We start from the raw sequence: 23,498 nt of genomic DNA, 5'->3' as shown, positions 1-23,498 counted from the left end.
CATGGCAATGCCTAATATGTTTATTTTTTTATCGTTTATATATTCTATTTTTATTTTATTTTGCTTTATGCATTACAGCATCTTAAAATTGTATGTCGGAGTAAACCTGTGAAGGTATGCTAAGGCCTTATGCACACGGCCGTTGTGCAGCCTTCCGCGCATTGGGGACCACAATTGTGGTCCTCAATGCACGGGCAACATTCGTGCAACGGGCCGGACCCATTCAACTTGAATGGGTCCGTGGTCAGTACGCACCGCAAAAAAAATGACATGTCATTTTTTTGCGGTGCGGAACAACGGAAAGAAACACCACGGAATCACTCCGTAGTGCTTCCGGTGTTCCATTCCGTGACTCCGTTCCGCATCTCCGGAATTGTGGACCCATTCAAGTGAATGGGTCCGCATCCGTGATGCAGGGTGCACATGGCCGGCGGCTGTGGATTGCATGAGGCCGTGTGCATGAGGCCTAATTCTCGTGCCTTATGTTAATTTACCTTCTTTTTAGTGTAGAAATGCAAGTGTAATTTACATGTTCCAAATATGATGTGTATGAGTCTAAAGGTGGCCATACACATTCAACAGCTGTTGGCCTAACAATTATTTGGTCGACAGCTATCTCTCCCAACTCCCCCAGGAGTTAGTAGTACAGTAGTATGTGCACATTGTAAAAATGTATTTGTGTCAGAAGTTGTGCTTTTAAATTTTTTTGAACAATGACACAGCCATTTTATTTGATACTTTTGTGCTGATCCTTTTTTTTTCTCTATATTAAGGGAAACTATAGTCACCAGAACCACAACAGCTAAATGTAGTAGTTCTGGTGTCTATAGCATGTCTCTGCAATCTTTTTAATGTAAAAAAAAAAGGCAGTATTTACATTGCTGCCAAGGAACACCTCTAGTGGCCACATGCTAAGGTGTGGGAAGGCGGTATCCAGGGGACCAAGTAAATTCTTGCCCAGGGTCCAATCAATATTAAAGATGGCCCTGTGTGTGTGTGTATTCAATAGGGAGAGGGGAGAAAGTCATACTGGTGGATATCTCCCAGGAGAATAAAAGGATTGGGCAAAAATGTTCATTCCGATATCCGAGAGTCAGGAGCCCCTCATACACACTAAACTGTCGGCCAAACCCACAATTCTCGGTGGGTTCAACTGATAATAATTAATGTGTATGGGGTCCTAAAGAATTCCACAGACACAGAAAATAACCCATGAGTCCTAAATTACCGATTCACAAGAAAACTCAATATGATAATCTACCATATGATATACCGTATTTTTCGCTTTATAAGACGCACCTGATGATAAGACGCACCTAGGTTTTTGTGGAGGAAAATAAGAAAAAAATTATTTGAACCAAAAGGTGTGCTTTTGGTGGGTTTTGAACTAATGGTGGTCTGTGGATGACACTATTATGGGGGATCTGTGTATGACACTGTTATGGAAGATGTCTGTTAATGACGCACTGTTATGGGGGATCTGTGGGTGACACTGTTAGGTGGCATCTGTGGATGACACTGGTTTGGGGGCATCTGTGGATGACGCACTGTTATGGGGGCATCTATGGATGACACTGTTATGGGGATCTGTGGATGACACTGTGTTGGGGATCTGTAGATGACGCACTGTTATGGGGGATCTGTGGATGACACTGTTATGGGGGATCTGTGGATGACACTGTTATGGGGATCTGTGGATGACGCACTGTTATGGGAGCATCTGTGGATGACGCACTGTTATGGGGGATCTGTGGATGACACTGTTATGGGGATCTGTGGATGATACTGTTATGGGGATATCTGTGGATGACACTGTCATGGAGGGATCTGTGGATGACACATATATTATACATCTTATGCTATATATGTGTCATCCACAGATCCCCCCCCCCCCATAACAGTGTCCTTGTGTAAATAGTGACCCCCAATACACCTGGCCCTGCTCACAGCAGTCTTCATATCTAACCTCTTGCCACCTCCGCATTATACCATATGAGGATTAGGAGCTCCCCATTCTGCTCCCGCCATGTGCACTTGATTTCTGTGACTGTCACCGCAGTCAAAAAATTGCAGCAGGGCCAGGTAGATAGCGGCTCTTTGGGAAGTCTGAGCAGGACACTGTGCAGTCCCTACAGCATGATAAAGTGCACCATAAACGGCATCACAGCTGCATGCAGTTTCTCTAAAGCGCAATCCTCTGTAGTAGTACTTGCTCAATCAAACTACCGTAGCAGGCAGCCCAGCAGCGTAACGTCACTCACTCAGTCACGCGCCTGCTCCTCTCACTTTATTAATGAAGCAGGCGCAAGACGGAGTGAGTGACGTTACGCTGCCGGCCAGCCGGCCTGCTATGGTACTTTGATTGAGTGAGTACTACTACAGAGGATTGCGCTTCTTTAAAAAAGCTAACCAAGAGGTTAAGGAGTACATGACTACAGTTTAGATATGAACACTGCTGTGAGCGGGTCCTGGTGAAAGAGTAAAGTGACTGCACCAGGCCCCGCCACGAGTGCAATTGACTGCCTCCAGCCCCTCCTCCGCACTGTGCAGCATTGCGGCCAGCGATGTATCAGTGTCAGCACACCATTCGCTTTAAAAGACGCACTGCATTTTCCCCCCACTTTTGGGGGGGAAAAGTGCGTCTTATAAAGCGAAAAATACGGTATATATATATATATATATATATATATATATATATATATGAGTTGAAACCAGAAGCTTATATACACTATATAAAAAGACACATATGCATGTTTTTCTCAATCTCTGACAAGAAATCAGAATAAACCTTTCCTGTTTTTGGTCAATTAGGATTACCATAATTTTTATTATTTGCCAAATGCAAGAATAATGAGAAAGAATGTTTAAGGCATTTTTATTCAATTCTGTAATGTCATACAGTTTATATACACTAAGATTACTATGCCTTTAAACAATTCTGGACTGCCCATATGATTATGTCATGTGGAAGCTTCTGTTAGGTTTGTTGGCAACATCTGAGTTAATTAGAGACACACCTGTGAATGTATTTAAATGCACACCTGAAACACACTGCTTCTTTGTGTAGCATCAGGGGAAAGACTAAAGAAATCAGCCAAGATATCAGGAAGAGAATTGTGGACTTGAACAAGTCTGGCTCAACCTTGGGTGCAATTTCAAGATACCTAAAGGCGCCTCATTCATCTGTACAGAGATGAACGTGCTTTGGTCCAACATGTGCATATCAACCCAAGAACAAAAGCAAAAGACCTTGTGAAGATGATGGATGAAGCTGGTAAGAATTTGTAAATATCCACAGTGAAACGAGTACTGTATCAACATGGGCTGAAAGGCCACTCTGCCTGAAAGAAGCCATTACTCCAAAAGAAACATAAAAAAGCCAGATTAATGTTTGCAGATGCACACAGGAACAAAGACCTACATTTTTGAAGACATGTCCTGTGGTCTGACAAAACGAAAATTGAACTTTTTGGCCATAATGACCATCGTTACGTTTGGAGGAAAAAGGGAGAAGCTTGGAAGCCTAAGGACACCATCCCAACTGTGAAACATGGGGGTGGCAGCATCATGTTGTGTGGTTGTTTTGCTGCAGGAGGGACTGGTGCACTTCACAAAATAGATGGCATCATGAGGAAAGAAGATTATGTGGAAATACTGTAGCAACATCTCAAGACATCAGCCAGGAAGTTAAAGCTTGGGCAGAAATGAGTCTTCCAAATGGTCAATGACCCGAAGCATACTGCCAAACTCGATACAAAGTGGCTAAAGGATAACAAAGTCAATGTTTTGGAGTGCCCATCATAAAGCCCTGATCTCAATCCTATTGAAAATGTATGGGTAAAGCTGAAAAGGCAGGTGCGAGCAAGGCGAGTAAACAAACATTTTACACCTGTTTTGTCAGGAGGACCAACTATTGTAAGAAGCTCATACAGTTTAAGGGCAATGGTACCAAATATTAATGAAATGTATGTAAATTTTTGACTTAGCAGAAAGTAATAAAAATGCTTAACCCCTTCAACCCATTTTTTGCAAATCTGACGTGTCACTTTATGTGGTAATATCTTTGGAACACTTTTACTTAGGCCCCATGCACACGGCCGTGTTTCACAGCCGTGTGCGGGCCGTGGAACCGCGGCCTGGATCCCTCCTGAGAGCAGGAGCGCACGGCGTCACTGGTTGCTATGACGCCGTGCGCTCCCTGCTGCCGCCGCAATACAGTAATACACTGGTATGATCTATACCAGTGTATTACTGTACTGTGCCGGCAGCAGGGAGCGCACGGCGTCATAGCAACCAGTGACGCCGTGCGCTCCTGCTCTCAGGAGGGATCTAGGCCGCGGTTCCACGGCCCGCACACGGCTGTGAAACACGGCCGTGTGCATGGGGCCTTATCCAAGCCCTTCTGAGATTGTTTTCTCGTGACACATTGTACTTCATGATAGTCATAAACTTGAGTCAATATATTTCACCTTTATTTGTGAAAAAATCCCAAACTTACCAAAAATTCCCAAATTTTCAAATTTACATTTCTCTACTTTTATAATAGATAGTATTTTGCTCAGATATATAAACCCTCCTCTGGCTTGACATCTGAACTGGCGATGCGGTTCTTGGAGAAAATTCCACTCTGTACCTTAAATGAAGCTCAAATAAAATATCTGGAAGAGGAATTGTCTCTCTCAGAGCTGCAGGAGGCCCTTGGGTCTATTTCGGGGAACTCATCGCCAGGCTTGGATGGCCTGCCATATGAGGTTTACCGTAAGTATAGCGATGTGATTCTGCCTCAGCTGCTAGAGGTTTTTTCCCAAGCAACACAGGGAGGGGGATTACCAAATTCCATGATGGAGGCTCTCATTGTTTTAATCTTAAAAAAGGATAAAGACCCGGCAGAATTGAGCTCTTACAGACCAATCTCCTTATTAAACACGGATGCTAAGATACTATCCAAAGCTCTGGCTAGAAGGCTGTCGCGGGTCATATCCACCATTATCCACCCAGATCAAAATGGCTTTATGCCAAAAAGGGGTACTCAGCATAACTTGCATAGATTATTTACGAATATTCAGTCCCCGGGAGGTGGTGCCCGCTCCATCCTGTCGTTGGACGCTACCAAAGCCTTCGACAGGGTGGAGTGGACTTTTCTCTGGGAGGTAATGAAAAAAATGCATTTTGGACCAAAATTTATGGCAATGATTCAGCTGTTATACAATTCCCCAGTTGCTAGGATCAGGATGAATGGGACAGTGACAGAGTTTCATCTTAGGAAGAGGTACCCGTCAAGGCTGTCCCCTCTCCCCCCTGCTATTCAATATTTACATCGAACCTTTAGCAACTAGTATAAGGCAGGACTCAAAGGTGGCGGGCTTCGGCATAAATGGGGAGTATGATCGTGTTTCACTCTATGCAGATGACATCCTGGTTTTTATGCATCAAACAGACACTACTCTCCCTCGTATAATGGAGCTGGTTGGTCTCTTCTCTGATCCATCCGGCTTGGAGATCAACTGGGATAAGACCGTCCTCCTTCCTATAGACGAGTTGCGTGGCGAATGGGATAATCAGTTAACGATCTCCGATTCAATAAAATACCTGGGGATAACAGTTTCTGCCAAACCGCATGAATATCTACAACTAAATCTGATTCCGCTGTTGATGAAGGTGAGGGCTAAAATTAAGGTATGGCAAAAAATCCTGCTTTCTAGAGTGGACAGAATTTCATTAATAAAAATGGTAGTACTGCCCCAGGTTCTTTATATTCTGCGCAACTCGCCTGTATGGATCGCAGATAAGTACTTTAGATTGATAGACCGGATGCTCAATGATTTAATATGGGGGAGGAAGCGCGTGAGACTAAAGGCACTCTATTTTTCTATGCCCTATGAGCGGGGAGGTCTCAACCTCCCCTATTTTAGGGGTTACTTTATGGCCTCCCAATTATGTCTTTTTAATGACTGCAGCAGAGTGGTGAAAGACTCAGGATTCTCGGATTTCTTTACTGTATTGGAGTCTGATTATCTAGTAAACATACTGAGCGGGTACACACTTTTCTGCAGAATGGCTATGAGGACTTGGCTGGCCATAAGGAGATGGTGTGGAGTTAAGGCGTCACTTATTTGTACCCCATTGTGGCACAACTCAAAGCTCCTTAATTTAAATGATTTAAACTGCTGCCAGTATTGGAGGAACAAAAATGTTCAGTATCTACACCAAGTGGTCAGTGAGGGACAAATACTGCCCCTCATGGAACTAAAGCAAAGGGCAAATTTAGGTGAGGTGGTTTGGTTTCCATATTTCCAACTGAGGTCAGCACTATCTTGCACTTCGGACAGCCATTTTTTTATTGATACCCCTTTATTTCTACACAATTTAATTTGTAAGAAAACTGTCACGAGAATTAAAGTATCACATTGCTATAAGCACTTAATGAATAATTTTTTTTCGGATGTTCTCTCTCCAGGACAGAGAGCCTGGTCTTCTCTACTTTCAGAGGTGGGTTCTCCAAACTGGGAGAACATGGGGGATAGTTTAAAGTCGGTCTCACACAATTTTAATCACATTGTTGTACAATTTAATATTTTGCACAAAATTTATGTGACACCCACATGGTTATACAAAAGAGGCCTTAGGGCCTCTTCCGATTGCCCACGCTGTGGCGATCCCGGGGCAGATCATTTACACCTGTTCTGGGACTGCCCCAGATACTGGAGCCTGGTCCAAAATAATCTGGCTCATAAACTTAACATCTCTGTCCCTTTGTCCCCCAGGATATGGGTCCTGGGGGACTTGTCGGAGCTCAACTGTCAGCCTATAAAACGCCAACTGCTGATCAAGGTTATGTTCTTGGCTAGGCTCCTGATCACTAGATTATGGTTTTCCCCTTCCGCTCCAGAGTGCAACAACTGGCTGGGCCTGGTCAAGAAAGTGAAAACCTATGAAAAGATTCTGTACAAACAAAGAGGATCTTACTTGAAGTGGAATAAACTCTGGAAAGATTGGAATAGGGTTAATTAATCAGAACCTTTTCCCCCCTAGGCTTTATGAAGGGTTTTCTCTTTTCTTTTCTCTTTTTTTTTTTTTTTTTTCTTCCTTCCTGCAAGGTGGGGTTGGGTGGGGGGTTGGTGAAGTCTGGTCTCCTCTATGTGCACTGCACTGGAGTAGAATATGAAGTTATATTGGAGCATCTCTAGGAACACTGGAGGATGGCAGGACCCCCCGGCATTAAATAATGGAAAAAAAAATCTAAGAGGATGCTTAGCTCATCCGCTTTATTAAGCTCAGGATGTCGGGCAGATCCTATCGATCTTACCAGCAAGAGATCTCCACTTGTTTTTGTTTTTCTTCTAGGTTTATATAATTCTCAACATTGGTATGAAATCAATGTCACTCAATAGAACTGACGGGCTTATGAATTCTATAATATTGCAAAGTAATATGGATATAAAGTTTTGTATTATAACAATAAAGTATTTTGAAAAAATAAAAATAAAAAAATAATAATAATAGATAGTGATACCACATATAATAGTTATTACTTTACATTTCCCATATGTCTACTTCATGTTTGGATCAATTTGAAAATGACATTTAATTTTTTGGGGACGTTAGAAGGCTTCGAAGTTTGGAAGCAAATCTTGAACTTTTTCGGAAAATTTCAAAAACCCACTTTTTAACCACCTCCCGACCGCCGTACGCGTATATGCGTCCGGGAGGTGGTTGCTTTATTCCTCCTGGACGCATATACGCGTCTTCTCGCGAGACGCGAGATTTCCTGTGAACGCGCGCGCACAGGCGCGCGCGCTCACAGGAACAGAAGGTAAGCGAGTGGATCTCCAGCCTGCCAGCGGCGATCGCTCGCTGGCAGGCTGGAGATCCGAATTTTTTAACCCCTAACAGGTATATTAGACGCTGTTTTCATAACAGCGTCTAATATACCTCCTACCTGGTCCTCTGGTGGTCCCTTTTGTTAGGATCGACCACCAGAGGACTCAGGTAGGTCCGTACAGTCCCACCAAACACCACACTACACCCCCCCCCCCTCGTCACTTATTAACCCCTTATAAACCCCTGATCACCCCATATAAACTCCCTGATCACCGCCCTGTCATTTATCACCGCCCTGTCATTGATCACCCCCCTGTCATTGATCACCCCCCTGTCAGGCTCCGTTCAGACGTCCGCAATGATTTTTACGGATCCGATCCATGGATCCGTAAAAATCATGCGGACGTCTGAATGGAGCCTTACAGGGGGGTGATCAATGACAGGCGGGTGATCACCCATATACACTCCCTGATCACCCCCTGTCATTGATCACCGCCCTGTCAGGCTCCATTCAGACGTCCGCATGATTTTTGAGGATCCTATCCATGGATCCGTAAAAATCATGCGGACGTCTGAATGGAGCCTTACAGGGGGGTGATCAATGACAGGCGGGTGATCACCCATATACACTCCCTGATCACCCCCTGTCATTGATCACCCCCCTGTCATTGATCACCCCCCTGTCAGGCTCCATTCAGACGTCCGCATGATTTTTACGGATCCGATCCATGTATCCATGGATCCGTAAAAATCATGCGGACGTCTGAATGGAGCCTTACAGGGGGGGTGATCAGTGACAGGGGGGTGATCACCCTGATTACCCTGATCACCCCCTGTCATTGATAACCCCCCTGTAAGGCTCCATTCAGACGTCCGCATGCGTTCTGTGGATCCGATCCATGTATCCATGGATCCGTAAAAAATCATGCGGATGTCTGAATGGAGCCTTACAGGGGGGGTGATCAGTGACAGGGGGGTGATCACCCTGATCACCCCCTGTCATTGATAACCCCCCTGTAAGGCTCCATTCAGACGTCCGCATGCGTTCTGTGGATCCGATCCATGTATCCATGGATCCGTAAAAATCATGCGGACGTCTGAATGGAGCCTTACAGGGGGGGTGATCAGTGACAGGGGGGTGATCACCCTGATTACCCTGATCACCCCCTGTCATTGATAACCCCCTGTAAGGCTCCATTCAGACGTCCGCATGCGTTCTGTGGATCCGATCCATGTATCCATGGATCCGTAAAAGGGGGGGTGATCAATGACAGGGGGGTGATCAGGGAGTCTATATGGGTGATCACCCCCCTGTCATTGATCACCCCCCTGTCATTGATCACTCCCCCCCTGGTAAGGCTCCATTCAGCCATTTTTTTTGGCACAAGTTAGCGGACATTTTTTGTTTGTTTTTGTTTTTTCTTACAAAGTCTCATATTCCACTAACTTGTGTCAAAAAATAAAATCTCACATGGACGCACCATACCCCTCACGGAATCCAAATGCGTAAACATTTTTAGACATTTATATTCCAGACTTCTCACGCTTTAGGGCCCCTAAAAAGCCAGGGCAGTATAAATACCCCACATGTGACCCCATTTCGGAAAGAAGACACCCCAAGGTATTCCGTGAGGGGCATATTGAGTCCATGAAAGATTGAAATTTTTGTCCTAAGTTAGCGGAAAGTGAGACTTTGTGAGAAAAAAAACAAAAAAAATCAATATCCGCTAACTTATGCAAAAAAATAAAAAATTCTAGGAACTCGCCATGCCCCTCATTGAATACCTCGGGGTGTCTTCTTTCCAAAGTGGGGTCACATGTGGGGTATTTATACTGCCCTGGCTTTTTAGGGGCCCGAAAGTGTGAGAAGAAGTCTGGGATCCAAATGTCTAAAAATGCCCTCCTAAAAGGAATTTGGGCCCCTTTGCGCATCTAGGCTGCAAAAAAGTGTCACACATGTGGTATCGCCGTACTCAGGAGAAGTTGGGGAATGTGTTTTGGGGTGTCATTTTACATATACCCATGCTGGGTGAGAAAAATATCTTGGTCAAATGCCAACTTTGTATAAAAAAATGGGAAAAGTTGTCTTTTGCCAAGATATTTCTCTCACCCAGCATGGGTATATGTAAAATGACACCCCAAAACACATTCCCCAACTTCTCCTGAGTACGGCGATACCAGATGTGTCACACTTTTTTGCTGCCAAGGTGGGCAAAGGGGCACATATTCCAAAGTGCACCTTTCGGATTTTGCAGGGCATTTTTTACACATTTTGATTGCAAAGTTCTTCTCACACATTTGGGCCCCTAAATTGCCAGGGCAGTATAACTACGCCACAAGTGACCCCATTTTGGAAAGAAGACACCCCAAGGTATTCTGTGAGGGGCATGGTGAGTTCCTAGAATTTTTTATTTTTTGTCGCAAGTTAGTGGAATATGAGACTTTGTAAGAAAAAAATAAAAAATAAAAAAATCATCATCATTTTCCGCTAACTTGTGACAAAAAATAAAAAGTTCTATGAACTCACTATGCCCATCAGCGAATACCTTAGGGTGTCTACTTTCTGAAATGGGGTCATTTGTGGGGTAGTTATACTGTTTGGGCATTGTAGAACCTCAGGAAACACGACAGGTGCTCAGAAAATCAGAGCCGTTTCAAAAAGCGGAAATTCACATTTTTGTACCATAGTTTGTAAATGCTATAACTTTTACCCAAACCATTTTTTTTTTGCCCAAACATTTTTTTTTTATCAAAGACATGTAGAACTATAAATTTTGCGAAAAATTTATATATGGATGTCGGTTTTTTTGCAAAATTTCACAGCTGAAAGTGAAAAATGTCATTTTTTTGCAAAAAAATCGTTACATTTTGATTAATAACAAAAAAAAGTAAAAATGTCAGCAGCAATAAAATACCACCAAATGAAAGCTCCATTAGTGAGAAGAAAAGGAGGTAAAATTAATTTGGGTGGTAAGTTGCATGACCGAGCGATAAACGGTGAAAGTAGTGTAGTGCCGAAGTGTAAAAAGTGGCCTGGTCATGAAGGGGGTTTCACCTAGCGGGGCTGAAGTGGTTAAGGGCCAGTTCAGGTCTGAAGTCACTTTGTGAGGCTTACATAATAGAAACCACCCACAAATGACCCCATTTTAGAAACGACACCCCTCAAGGTTTACAAAACGAATTCTACAAAGTTTGTTAACCCTTTAGGTGTTCCACAAGAATTAATGGAACATGGAGATGAAATTTCAGAATTTCACTTTTTTGGCAGATTTTACATTTTAACATATTTTTTTCCAGTAGCAAAGCAAGGGTTAACAGCCAAATAAAACTCAATATTTATTACCCTGATATTGCAGTTTACAGAAACACCCCACATGTGATCATAAACTGCTGTACAGGCACACGGCAGGGCGCAGTAGGAAAGGAACTCCATATGGTTTTTGGAAGGCAGATTTAGGCTGCTTTCACACTAGCGTTCGCTGGTCCGCTCGTGAGCTCCGTTTGAAGGAGCTCACGAGCGGACCCGAACGCAGCCGTCCAGCCCTGATGCAGTCTGAATGGAGGCGGATCCGCTCAGACTGCATCAGTCTGGCGGCGTTCAGCCTCCGCTCCGCTCGCCTCCGCACGGACAGGCGGACAGCTGAACGCTGCTTGCAGCGTTCGGGTGTCCGCCTGGCCGTGCGGAGGCGTGCGGATCCGTGCGGATCCGTCCAGACTTTCAATGTAAGTCAATGGGGACGGATCCGTTTGAAGATGCCACAATGTGGCTCAATCTTCAATCTTCAAGCGGATCCGTCCCCCATTGACTTTACATTGAAAGTCTGGACGGATCGCTAGTGTGAAAGTAGCCTTAGCTGAACTGGTTTTTGGATGCCATGTCCTATTTGAAGCCCCCCTGATGCACCCCTAACGTAGAAACTCAAAAAAGTGACCACATTTTGGAAACTACGGGATAAGGTGACAGTTTTATTGGTACTATTTTGGGGTACATATGATTTTTAATTGCTCTATATTATGTTTTTTGTGAGGCAAGGTAACCAAAAAATTTATGTTTTGGCACCGTTTTTATGCCGATCATCTTGTGCAGGAGCTCTTTTTTTGCAGGAAGAGTTGAAGTTTTTACTGGTACCAATTATGGGTACATATGATTTTTTGATCATTCATTATTACACTTTATGAGGCAAGGTGACCTTGTTGTTTTGGAGCAGTTTTTATTTATTTTTACAGCGTTTACCTGGGGGATTAGGTCATGTGACTTTTTTATAGAGCAGATCGTTACGGACGTGGCAATACCTAATATGTCTACTTTTTCTTATTTATTTAAGTTTTACACAATAATAGCATTTTTGAAACCGAAATAATGATATTTTAGTGTATCCATAGTCTGAGAGCCATAGCTTTTTTATTTTTTGACCGATTCTCTTAGGTAGGGTCTTATTTTTTTGTGGGATGGGGTGACAGTCTGATTGGTACTATTTTGGGGGGCATACACCATTTTGATCACTTGCTGTTGCAATTTTTGTGATGTAATGTGACAAAAATGCCTTTTTTTTTTACACAGTCTTTTTTTTTTTTTTTTTTTTTTTTTTTTAAGGTGTTCACCTAAGGGTTAAGGTCATTCGATATCTATATAGAGCTGGTTGTTATGGATGTGGCGATACCTAAAATGTATTTTTTTTATGCATTTTACTTTAGCACAATAATAGCAGTTTTAAAACATAAAACATTATTTTTTTAGTGTCTCCATGTTCTGAGAGCTATAGTTTTTTTTATTTTTTGAGCGATTGTCTTAGGTAGGGGCTCATTTTTTGCGGGATGAGGTGACTGTTTTATTAATACCATTTTGTGGGACATATGTTTTTTTGATCGCTTGGTGTTGCACTTTTTGTGATGTAAGGTGACAAAAATGGCTTTTTTTTTACACCATTTTATTTATTTTTATGGTGTTTATCGGACAGGTTGGATCATGAGATATATTTATAGAGCCGGTCATTACAGACGCGGCGATACCTAATATGTGTGGGTTTTGTTCGTTTTTTCAGTTTTTTATTATAAAATAAGGGGAAAGGGGCGTTTTTTTTTCTTTTTTACTTTATTAATTTTATTACTTTATAAATTTTTTTAAAAACCACTTTTTTTTCTTTACTTTATTTCTGATGTTCACTTTTGGGGGTCTTATCCCCTCTGCAATACATTATAATACATCTGTATTGCAATGCATTATTGTAATGCATTGCCTGTTAATGTATGACATTGCCTGTTAGTGTATGAGTTAGGGCTGCAGTAAACGATTATTTTAGAAATCGAGTATTCTATCGATTATTTTTTACGATTAATCGAGTATTCTAATAAGAAAAAATGAATTAATAGACCGTTTTCCTTTATAAAAACTCACCAGACCCCCTGCCATCAGTCCCCAACGCCCTCCGTTCTCCCCCAGTGCCATCAGCTCTCTCCCCTTGTGCCATCAGCTCAGCAGGGATAGTGCACACAGTGATGTCACAGTGCAGGGATAGTGTGCTCGGTGATGTCACAGTGCAGGGATAGTGCGCACAGTGATGTCACAGTGCAGGGATAGTGCGCACAGTGATGTCACAGTGCAGGGATAGTGCGCACAGTGATGTCACAGTGCAGGGATAGTGCGCACAGTGATGTCATGGTGAAGGGATATACCCACATCACAAACTAAAAGGAAACGAAACCCAAACCACGCTGAACCAGCCACTAACGACAGGGGGTGCTCTAACACCCTATGCTGCCAATCATCAGCCCCTCTAAACAAGGCCAGTGAGCACTATTACCCCTATCATCCTCTGGCCATTCCTGCACAGGTGACACAGCTCTAACTAGAAGTCCATGCTCCACCCAACATTCCCGCTGTCACGTGAGAAGAAAACAAAATTAAAAAAGCACATGATAAGCGGTGGTCTGTTACAAATTGTATGCTTTGGTGTCTAGCAGTGTGAAGTTGTGTTGCTATATAAGAGGCATACAGTATCTATAAACCCAAGAAATACATGCAGCCACTTACCAGCCTTCCGCCGATAACCAGCAGCCAGCAGTTCTAATCTGTACCGCCACTCACGCCCCGCCTCCTCCGCTGCCAGCCACTCAGCACACAGCGTCGGGTCATAGTGCGCGCTTACGTGCACTATGACCTGACGATGTGTCAGGATCCAGTACAGCGCGTTGCGGGCCGGCGGGTGACCACGGAGCGGTGAGCAATAGCAAGCGATTCACTCCCACTCCATGGTCACATGACACAAACGAATCCTCGATGCAAAAAATTTGCATTGAGGATTATTTTGTGTCGAATTACTCGATTAAATCGAGTAATCATTTCAGCCCTAGTATGAGTCATACACTAACAAGTTGCCTAGGAGACCCAGCCTGAAGCTGGATCTCCTCGGCTCCCGTAGAAGGCAGTTCCCGATACCATGCAAAGCATTGGGCAGCCTCTGCACAGCATCGGGATGCCTTGTCACGCATCGGGTCCCCGCCACAGCAGCGCGGGGACTCGATATGATCACTCACCTGACACAAACCCCTTCTATGTCGATTTCAGCGTGGACCGCGGCATATAAGGGGTTAATTCGCCAACATCGGCTTTTACAGCGATGCCGGCGGATACAGCAGGGGCCCGGCTACCACGAACTGCCGGGCCCCTGCAGTGATCACGCGTGCACTGCTCCGGTGCCCGCGCGATCACCATGACGTACTATTAAGTCAAATTGCGGGAACGCAGTGGTTCCCATGACGTAGTAGGTCGGGAAGGGGTTAAAACATTCTCTATGTCACATTATTCTAGCATTTGGCAAATAATAATACGGTAATTATGGTAATCCTAATTGACCAAAAACAGGAAAGGTTTATTCTGATTTCATGTCAGATATTGAGAAAAACATGCATATGTGTCTTTTTATATAGTGTATGGAAACTTAGAGTTTCAACTGTCTATACAGTCAGGTTCATAAATATTGGGACATCAACACAATTCTAACATTTTTGGCTCTATAAACCACCACAATGGATTTGAAATGAAACAAACAAGATGTGCTTTAACTGCAGACTGTCTGCTTTAGGCCTCATGCCGTTTTTTGCTGTCCGCAAACCGTGGATCCTCAAAAAACAGAAGCCGCCCATTGTAGAAATGCCTATTCTTGTCCGCAATACGAATTGAAGTGAATTGGTCCTCACCCGAGCCACAAAAAATGCATAAGGCCTTAATTTGAGGGTATTTACATCCAAATCAGGTGAACAGTGTAGGAATTACAACAGTTTGCAAATGTGCCTCCCACTTGTTAAGGGACCAAAAGTAATGGGACAATTGGCTTCTCAGCTGTTCCACGGCCAGGTGTGTGTTATTCCCTCATTATCCCAATTACAATGAGCAGATAAAAGGTCCAGAGTTCATATCAAGTGTGCTATTTGCATTTGGAATCTGTTGCTGTCAACTCTCAAGATGAGATCCAAAGAGCTGTCACTATCAGTGAAGCAAGCCATCATTAGGCTGAAAAAACAAAACAAACCCATCAGAGAGATAGCAAAAACATTAGGCGTGGCCAAAACAACTGTTTGGAACATTCTTATAAAGATGGAACGCATCGGTGAGCTCAGCAACACCAAAAGACCCGGAAGACCATGGAAAACAACTGTGGTGGATAACCGAATAATTATTTCCCTAGTGAAGAAAACACCCTTCACAACAGTTGGCCAGATCAAGAACACTTTCCAGGAGGTAGGTGTATGTGTGTCAAAGTCAACATTCAAGAGAAGACTTCACCTGAGTGAATACAGAGGGTTCACCACAAGATGTAAACCATTGGTGAGCCTCAAAAACAGGAAGGCCAGATTACAGTTTCACCAAATGGAGAAAAATAGAAAAGGCGGCACTCACCAGCGTAGATAAAACGATTTTTATTGATGCAAAAAGATTAAATCTTCGGGCTGGAGCATGCGAAGCGTAATTACACAGATGGAATCGGCGGTGGTGGCCATTTCGCGCTAACTTGCGCTTCGTCGGGCCAGTGACGCGATTGCGCTAACACACGCATCTTATACACGTCACTGCGTCAGGTTGTCAACAGCAACCAAGACGCTAACCTTCTTTGCACAACAGATTAGAGTTTGCTAAACGACATCTAAAAAAGCCTTCACAGTTCTGGAACAACATACTATAGACAGATGAGACCAAGATCAACTTGTACCAGAGTGATGGGAAGAGAAGAGTATGGAGAAGGAAAGGAACTGCTCATGATCCTAAGCATACCACCTCATCAGTGAAGCATGGTGGTGGTAGTGTCACGGCGTGGTCATGTATGGCTGCCAATGGAACTGGTTCTCTTGTATTTATTGATGATGTGACTGCTGACAAAAGCAGTAGGATGAATTCTGAAGTGTTCAATGACCCAAAGCATACTGCAAAATCAACCAAAGAGTTTTTTAAGGGACAAAAGTGGAATGTTATGCAATGGCCAAGTCAATCACCTGACCTGAATCCAATTGAGCATGCATTTCACTTGCTGAAGACAAAACTGAAGGGAAAATTCCCCAAGAACAAGCAGGAACTGAAGATAGTTGCAGTAGAGGCATGGCAGAGCATAACCAGGGATGAATCTCAGCGTCTGGTGATGTCTATGCGTTCCAGACTTCAGGCTGTAATTGACTGCAAAGGATTTGCAACCAAGTATTAAAAAGTGAAAGTTTGATTTATGATTATTATTCTGTCCCATTACTTTTGGTCCCTTAACAAGTGGGAGGCATATATGCAAACTGTTGTAATTCCTACACCGTTCACCTGATTTGGATGTAAATACCCTCAAATTAAAGCTGACAGTCTGCAGTTAAAGGCACATCTAGTTTGTTTCATTTCAAATCCATTGTGGTGGTGTATAGAGCCAAAAATGTTAGAATTGTGCTGATGTCCCAATATTTATGGACCTGAGTGTATATCACTGACATAAAAGTAAGAACCGTCCCCTGTCATCCTCACAAACATAACAAGGTGCAATACTGAGTGTAAACACACATAGATAAGGGTACTTTCACACTTGCTTTTTTTTCTGGCATAGAGTTCCGTCACAGGGGCTCTATACCGGAAAAGAACTGATCAGTTTTATCCCCACATGCATTCTGAATAGAGAGAAATCCGTTCAGTTTGCATCAGGATGTCTTCAGTTCAGTCGTTTTGACTGATCAGGCAAAAGAGAAAATGCCATCAGTTAGCATACATTTTGCCTGATCCGGCAGGCAGTTCCGGCGACGGAACTGCTTGCCGGATCTCTCTGCCGCAAGTGTGAAAGTACCCTAAGGCTACTTTCACACTTGCGTTCGGGGCTCCGCTTGTGAGTTCCGTTTGAAGGGGCTCACAAGTGGACCCGAACGCATCCGTACTGCCCTAATGCATTCTGAGTGGACGCGGATCCGCTCAGAATGCATCAGTCTGGCAGCGTTCAGCCTCCGCTCCGCTCAGCAGGCGGACACCTGAACGCTGCTTGCAGCGTTCGGGTGTCCGCCTGGCCGTGCGGAGGCAAGCGGATCCGTCCAGACTTACAATGTAAGTCAATGGGGACGGATCCGTTTGAAGATGACACACTATGGCTCAATCTTCAAACGGATCCGTCCCCCATTGACTTTACATTGAAAGTCTGGACGGATTCGTCTGAGGCTACTTTCACACTTAGAAATTTTTTAACATTATAATGCAGACGGATCCGTACTGAACGGATCCACCGTCTGCATTATAAGAGTGGATCCGTCTCAGACGGATCCGCTCTGAACGCAAGTGTGAAAGTACCCTAAACAAGATGAAAAAGACAGGAAAACTGAGCACTGTCATCCGATGAAGGTGCACATTCACAGTTCATTTGGTTCTCCACAAGAAAACGTATTGATAACTTGTGGTCCATTTCAGGGATGGTTCAGTCCCTTTCTCAGGGACCATGAGGTCAACAGATGTAATACTAGACTGCACATATAGTACTGATCAATACTGCTAATACTATCACATTCTGCATGGTCGAGTCACATTATTATGACCACTACCTACTTTCGTCGGCAGTGTGTAACTCGTGAAGGAGGTCATGTGTTGAGCTGGCTTGGTGGGTACGGTATATAAGGTATGTGATAGGCTGTCTGCATATGCATACATATCCCTCGTTGCTGTTATGGGGCGATTATGGGCTTTCGGACAAACAGTTTGTGAACTGTTCATGTGCTGCTGTGGTGAAAGTGTATCATGAGTTGACAAATGGCACCATTGGGAATAAAAAGGTGAACGTTGGCTACGAAAGTGTATGAGAGTGGACTGAAACCCCACAGTGGAGCAACTCACCACCAAAATGAACATAGGGCTACCAGACGTATGTTTAAAACAACAGTTCTGTGAATCGTACTGCATATTCGGCTCTGAAGAAGATGGCTGGTCAATGCACCTCTGTTAACAAAGTTGCATCGGCAGAAAAGTCTTAAAATTTTGTGGCAGTATTGGAATTAGGCCTCCACTGAGTGGCAAAGGGTTGCCTTATCTGATGAGTCACTTTTTTTGCTTCATCAAATGGATGGACATTGGCCCGACAGGTGAAAAACATCAGTAAACATTACCCTGCAAGCATTGCTGGAGGAACACAAGTTGGTGGTGGTAGCATTATGGTCTGGGGAATGTTTACGTGGCATTCTCTGGGCCCACTCATCCAGGTGGAAAGCACTCTCAATTGATTTGAATATTAATCCATCCTTGTAGATCACGTACACCAATGCATGCTGATTGTCTTCCATAGGTTAGATGGGATCTTCCAGTAAGACAATGCCACATGTCACACGGCTGGAAATGCCCAACATTGTTTGGTAGAGCATAACTTAGTCTTTCTGGCGCTCTAATTCTCCAGATGTGAACCCAACTGAGCATCTTTGGGACCATCTCAATTGTCATATTTGCTCTATGGATCCTTCCTCACAGACCCTCCAGGAGCTGTGGGATGCACTGCAGTCAGCATCTCCAGAGACCTGTGACAACCTACCAGGACATATTGATCACTCCCAGCTGGTCAAGCTGTTGTCCATGCTGTACTGGATACATGCTGTCTGGCAGATATGAGCTGGTGATCATAATAATGTGACTCGACTGTGCTAGTGGGTAATATACACGTCCTGGCCTTATAACAGAGGGATCTGGAGCTGTAATCTCCCTGGGTAGGCTGTGGTTCTCAGCAGTTTCCACTACACAAGAAAAGGCTCTAGTTACCAGGCTCATTCACCATGACTGAGATTTACAGGCTTTAGACCTGACAAAATAGGGTTTTCCAGTTTCAGCTTAATCATTCTTAATCCTCATATAATGAATAGTTACTGAACTCTTGAAGATATTTAGTTTTTCAGTTCCTTTCCACTTTCACTGGTAGAAAGTAGAGAGCATAAAATGGGGATGAAATGAAACACAAAATATATTAGACAATAAGATTTATTTACAGAAAGGAAAACAAGTGATACATAAAACATAAGTACATAATTAGCCATTCCTACTAAGAAATACATATATACCAGAACTGAAGGGATAGGGTTTTTAAGGAGGCTCAGTGTGATGCCTCATCAAAGCTGAACAAGTAGGTACATTTGCACCAACGCTGTAGTCTGCTAAGGTGGCAATAAGGAGGTCAGATGAACTGAGGACAGAGAACAGGTCTACTTTATAGCAGCCTCGTTGGCTCTACTTAATAGTTGATCCAAGAAAAAGATCACATTTTTGTCTCAGCAACCCAACCAAAGCTTTAGAGCAGGGGCGCACACAATGCCAGAAAGGTAAGTCAGACCCTTGTTATGTGACCAGCATACACCTGAATACGTCTGCTCGATCATAGAGAAAACTGTGCATACAGCTACAGCTGCACAGTCCTCTCTCTCCCTCCCTGAACTCACCTCCATGATCAGTGTGGGAAGGAAACAGGAAGCTGAATTATCAGGAACAATGCTGGAGCAGTGGAGCCTGGAGGTCTAAATAACAATTCAGAGAGGAAAAACATTCTGGCGCTTTAAGAGAGCAAAGAAGGAGCAGTGCCCAGCTCCCTGACCTACCTACAGAGGCATAGAGTGAATACTGCCAGCTGTCTGAGCTGAAGAGCATTGCCGTCCACTACCAACTTTGTGCTAGGGCTCCGGATACAGCAGCAGGAAAGGAAGAGGGCTACTCCAGCCTGTCAGTGAAGCCCGTAATACGCTGCTGACTGTCGGCGTCATCAGTAAGTCTTCTAGTCTTCTCTCTAGGAGCAGCATTACTAGCACACCATAGCCAACTTGGATATTTCATAATGAATTTAGCACTCCCACAAAAATTGTTATTCTCTGAACTGTTAGAAAGTCGCATGATGTAAACTGTAATGAAGGCAATCTTCTTACCAATGACTGTATTTGTGATAACCTCCCTTTTGATCCCCAGCTGTGTCATGTGACCATAATTCTGACTCTGCAAATAACACAGCATCTTATGTGTGGGCAGGAAGACAGTTTCTCTGTGTATTCCTATGGCAACCTCAATGTCAGTCTCATAGGACTGCCATTGACTGCTCCCCCCCCCCCCCCCCCGACACCACATGTTTTCATCCGTGCGCAGGGAGAAGCAGCAGCGGCGGTGCGGGAACCAGGAGCGGTTCTGGGAGAGGGGTAAGTATATTACTGGTGAGGGGCCCGTCACTTGTGGGGGAGTTTTGAGAAATTGGATAACCCCTTTAATAGAAAAGTAACTGATTTCCTGTCCTGTGTCAGTTGGAGATCAGAATGCTGGTTACATAACACAGCTGAGGATCAGGAGGGAGGTTGTACCTCACAAATGCAGTAACTGGTAAGAAGATTACCTTTACTACAGTTTACATCGTGCATCTTTCTAACAGGTCAGAGAATACATTTTTTGTGTGGGAGGTGGGAGTGCTTCTTTAAACTGTCCCCCTTCACCTTGAGAAAATCCTGTCTACACCCCGTTATGTGCCAGTTCGTCTAACAAGGGTGGGATTTTTGTCACACAGCTCAAGTCCTTTCGTGGTATGCCGTCATCTCAAGTGGACTGTAATCCATCAGCATGTTTCAAATCAATCCTCAACAATCTTTCACAAGCAATCTAGTCGACAGGACACGCTGTTCTTTTCTTTCAATATGGCAGTGGTCCTGACACAGACTGCACAGATGTCTGCTATGCTTCAGGGGGTTTAACAGTACCCTCTGGTTCTGCATTAGTAGGGCATCTGAAAAATGCTCTAAGGGTTCGGCCACACAATCAAGTTCTTGTATGCCGTTTTTTAAGCCAAAATGTCCTATCTGTCCTGTATACTTTCTCCTCTTTTATGATCCACTCCTGATTTTGGCTTCCAAAACTGCATGCAAAAACTTGACCGTACCCTAAGAGAAAGAGGCTAATCACAGAGGGTATTCTCATCCCAGACATTTACTGCCATAGATGTCTGATGGATGAGGTCCCACCTTTGGGACCTGCACCTATCTAAAAAATGAAACTCCCCAACTCTCTCCAAAAAGTTTCTGTTCACCGGATCCAGCTTGTGATTGAAAGCTGTGGTGGCTGGAATTATGGAAACAGTCGAGCTCGCTGTGCCATGCGGTTTCCCTTAGAAGTGAACCGTAGTTACAGAGGCATCTGCCTCCTAATAAATTAGGTACATCTTCTGCCAGTGCAGGGAGATCAAGAGGCGTATGGGTACGCCAGCCTTGATAAATCTCCCCCACTGAGTGAATGGAATAGGGTAAAGAGAACTACACTTAAGTCAAAGTGACATATCAAAGGTTTTGATCAATGGGGGTCTGAGCACTGAGACCCCTGCCGATCACTAAAACAATGAGTCTCTTCTCAGTGCTGAACAGTGAAGATGGCCTCAATAGAAAGTCTATCTTTAGCATCAAAGAGAGACAGTGCTCAACGTGCACTTCTACCTCCTTCTCGAAGCAATCAGTGGGGGTCTCACTACTCGGACCTCCACCAATCAAAAGTTTATGACAAGTGTAGTTACTCTTCAGAGTCAGTTTTGCAAGAGTATGCATTGCTTTTATTTGCACAAAATGTATAAAATACCGCACACTTCCTATACCTCCCCTTTAGGGCAAGTTCACATCTGCGTTTGGAGCCTCCATTGAAGATTCTTCAAAAATGAGTGGCAAAAAGTCCAGCATGGAGTACTTTGTTTTCTGCTAAAAAAGCATTATAGTCAACGGGGTCTGATTGTCTCCGTCGGTTTCAGTTATTTTCTTTGTTCTGCTCCTCTAACAGAGCAGAACAGTGGAAATAACCAGCGCAGATGTGAACATGGTCTTACTGGGGGAAGATTGTGACAATTTTTGTGACTTTTTAAAAAGTCGCAGTTGATAAATCTGGCTTAAAGGGGTTTTCCGGCCATTTAACTTAATTAGTAGTTTGTAATAACCTGTGAAGGGAAGCTATTTTAAATAGTACTTACCCTCACCCGCTCCCCCATTCCCTCTTGCGCGCTGCGGGCTCTTCTGCCCTGGTCCTGACTGGATGAGGCCACTTCTCTTCCTGTTCCGCTGTATTGACTTTAATGCAGCTGAACAGAAACAGAAGAGGACGTATCCAGTTGGGATTGGGGAAGTAAGGGAGGGTAGGTACGAGGTACAAGAGCTTACCTCCACAGGTTATTATGAACTAATACCGTAATTAAGTTAAATGGTCAGAGAACCTCTTCAAATCAGCTGGACAGACTAACCACGTCCACTTTCCCACCCACCTTTCAAAGTGGACTGAGATGTGTAAAAATGCAAAATGTCATAAATAAGCCCAAAAAGCTGCAAAGTTTGCATCATTTTGAAGCGAGAATTCTGGAGTGCAGGACGTGATAAATTCCCCCGGTGCTTTATATTTCAACAAACACACCATGAAAAACTAGCTTTTTTTTGTTTCAGCAATACACTGTGGAAAAATAGACACAATTCTAAACAGGAAGGAATTATTTGCCCACATTGCAGACCTTCGGTAATCCACTGAGTGACCCTCATGCTAACCGACAAGTCTAAAGTGTATATGGACAGACGGCCATCTCACCAACACCAATTAACAGGCAAACATCTGCCCAGACGAAGGCGGTGGGGACTGGTCACTGGCTTTAGAGAACTGGAAAGCAGAGCACATTAGAGGCTCTTCCTGAAGGACCTCTGGAGATGGGGTAGACATGAACTCTTCCGTGAAGAACTGACCTTACTACTACTGTGGTAGCTCTGTATTGAGATCAGTGCTCAGTCATGCATGTGCCTGCACAAACACCCTGGGAGCTGGTGACGTGTGTGCAATGTGTCCAACGGCAGGATCTGCAACTCCTATCATGTCCTTCTGGACCGGAGAACTTCTGCCCCGTGTTATACTGCAGGGCAAAAGCTGGAGATCCACAGGTCGACCTGTCTAATACTTTCACACTTGCGTTGTGAAGATCCGGCAGGCAGGATCCGGAAATCTGTATGCAAACGGATAGAATTTGTAGATGGATCCGGATGCGGATCCGTCTAACAAAGGAATTGAAACACCGGATCCGTCTCTCTGGTGTCATCCAGAAAAACGGATCCGGTATTATTTTTTTTTGCATTTTTAAAGGTCTGCGCTTGGTGCTGGATCTGGCATTAATGCATTTCAATGTAAAATAATGCCGGCATTCCAGTAGGTGTTCTGGAATTTT

General features: G+C 43.9%; 1 protein-coding gene across 1 annotated transcript in view; it reads right to left on the bottom strand.

The window, feature by feature from the left end:
* RASEF (RAS and EF-hand domain containing) overlaps window positions 1-23,498 on the bottom strand; it is a 105,317-nt gene that overhangs the window by 80,400 nt on the left and 1,419 nt on the right. The gene's annotated exons all lie outside the window — the stretch shown is intronic.

Source organism: Bufo gargarizans, chromosome 1 (genome assembly GCF_014858855.1).
Source record: "Bufo gargarizans isolate SCDJY-AF-19 chromosome 1, ASM1485885v1, whole genome shotgun sequence".
NCBI classification, from domain to species: domain Eukaryota; kingdom Metazoa; phylum Chordata; class Amphibia; order Anura; family Bufonidae; genus Bufo; species Bufo gargarizans.
The sequence above is the reverse complement of the archived record's forward strand: the minus strand, read 5'-3'. Positions and strand labels throughout refer to the sequence as shown.